The sequence below is a fragment of the Myotis davidii genome, unplaced genomic scaffold (assembly GCF_000327345.1).
Source record: "Myotis davidii unplaced genomic scaffold, ASM32734v1 scaffold446, whole genome shotgun sequence".
NCBI classification, from domain to species: Eukaryota; Metazoa; Chordata; class Mammalia; order Chiroptera; family Vespertilionidae; genus Myotis; species Myotis davidii.
This window is the reverse complement of record NW_006296799.1, coordinates 100,710-103,132: the sequence shown is the minus strand read 5'-3', so window position 1 is coordinate 103,132 and position 2,423 is coordinate 100,710. Positions and strand designations below refer to the sequence as shown.

General features: G+C 58.4%; 1 protein-coding gene across 1 annotated transcript in view; it reads left to right on the top strand.

Moving 5' to 3' along the window:
* The window catches only part of NDNF (neuron-derived neurotrophic factor), an 8,936-nt gene that overhangs the window by 4,524 nt on the left and 1,989 nt on the right, over positions 1-2,423 (top strand). The window lies entirely within an intron of this gene.

The following is a 2,423-nucleotide window of genomic DNA, read 5'->3' as shown; positions in this document are numbered from 1 at the left end:
GCAGGGCTCAAGGGAAGGGGGGCTGAGGGGAGCAGCAGTGGGGAGGGCTCAGGGGAGTAGGGGCAGGGCTCAGGGGAGCAGGCCCAGGCCCCGCATGGGGGCTGCAGCAAGAAATAGCCTCGCCTCCTGGTGCTGCAAAAAGTCAGCGGGGACGCAGGGGACTCTAGAGTTTCTCCACGGAGATGAGGGAAGCAGGGGTGGCACCAGGGGACAGGGTGGCACCAGGTGATGGGGGTGGCGCTGGATGATGGGGGTGGCACCAGAGGACAGGGTGGCACCAGGTGATGGGGGTGGCGCTGGATGATGGGGGTGGCACCAGAGGACAGGGTGGCACCAGGTGATGGGGGTGGCGCTGGATGATGGGGGTGGCACCAGAGGACAGGGTGGCACCAGGTGATGGGGGTGGCGCTGGATGATGGGGGTGGCACCAGAGGACAGGGTGGCACCAGGTGATGGGGGTGGCGCTGGATGATGGGGGTGGCACCAGAGGACAGGGTGGCACCAGGTTATGGCTGCACCCGCCTGGCTGTGGGTTCGGTCCCGCCTGAGCGTGGAGTCACACTGAGGTAGAGAGAATGCGCTGGGCTCTCAGTGGGCCTGAGCCTCGCCTGGGGCTTGGGCATTGGGACTCAGCTCCCAGTGACCTACACGCAGCCGAGGTCGCAGACCCCTGTCTCTGGGGCGTAAAGGAAGGCGACTTGGAGGCAAGCAAAGTGTGTCCAGCACCTGAGAAGAAATCATAGGAGGCATGGGGTCGGCAGTGGAGGGAGGTGCTGGTGCCGCTGACAGGAGGCAGCTAAGACACAAGGACATGAGAGAGCTGGCCTGGGGCCCGGAGGGGTGCTGGGGGGAGGGTGCTGGGGGAGGGTGCTGGGGGGAGGGTGCTGCGGGCAGGGGCGAGGCACTGGGCATGAGGGCCACACTCAGTGACGGGGCTGTGGAATCAGGGAGACGCTGACAGCTCATGAGGGGGTGAGGCTGAGAGAGAGAACCAATAGTCGTGTGATGGCTGCTGACCTCATGGTTTAATACAGAATACTGCACCTCCCTGCCCTCTGTGGGCTGAGCTGGGAGGCAGTTCCCCCGGGGCCCGGCTCTCATCTCCATGCTGATCTCTGGCAGCTGAGACTCGGGAAAGAGACGCGGGAAGCATTTGCTTCCGATGCTTTCCCGGCATCGCTCCGACCGTGTTCCCGGCGGGGCAGGCCTGCACTCTCACATGCGTCCCACTCTGTACTTTAGGGAGATCGCCCGGCGCAGGCCAAGGCAGATTAGCAAAGGGCTGGCCGTGGTCCTGCCCAATCGCAGGTGGCGGGAGGGGCTCTCGCTCAAAGGGCTGCGGTCTGTGACCTACAAATTCCACTCAGAGTCTCTCCTGAGAAAGAATTTAAAGTCACAGCAGCCTCACACACGCACCTCGCAGCACTATTTACGACGGTCAGAACAGAAATTAACCACAGTCTTATTCTCATGCTGCAGTCTTAAGTGAGGAAAACAGGATTCAAAAATGGAGGTTTGTCTAGAGACATGCATGCATGAAGAAGAGTGTGACTCGGTGACAAAGAAAAATGGGGGTGAAAAATATGTTAAGAAGCAAAGACTGGAAGGGAGTAACCCAAAATCTTCATAAAGGGCTGCCCAGGAGCCCTGACCAGAATGACTTTTTATTGTTTACTAGAGGCCTGGTGCACGAATTCGTGCACCACTGGGGTCCCTTGGCCTGGCCTGCGGGATCAGCCAAAACCAGCTCTCCGACATCCCCCGAGGGGTCCTGGATTGCGAGAGGGCGCAGGCCAGACCAAGGGACTCCACTGGTGCATGATCATGGCCAGGGAGGGATGTGGGAGGGCTCCCGGGCATGTCCAGCCTGTCTTGCTCAGTCCTAATCGGCTGGACCCCAGCAGCAAGCTAACCTACCTATCAGAGCGTCTGCCCCCTGGTGGTCAGTGCACGTCATAGTGAGTGGCTGAGCAACCTTAGCATATCATTAGCGTATTACACTTTGATTGGTTGAACAGCAGACCGGACAACCAGACACTTAGTATATTAGGTTTTTATTTTATAGGATTTTTTAAAAATATATTTGTATTGATTTCAGAGAGGAAGTGAAAGAGAGAGAGAGATAGAAACATCCAGCATGAGAGAAAATCATGGATTGGCTGCCTCTTGCATGCCCTCTACTGGGGATCGAGTGCACAACCCAGGCATATGCCCTGACCGGGAATTGTACTGTGACCTCCTGGTTCATAGGTCTGTGCTCAATCCACAGAACCAAACCAGCCAGGGTGACTGGGGTGGCTTTTTAAATCTTGTTCCATGTTTCCCAGTTCTCTGCCGGCAACAGGCATTGCTATGATGGTGGGGAACGCAGGGGGTCTTGAGCCTGCGGTTTGCGGGCGGCCACGCAACTGGGCCCTGAAGCC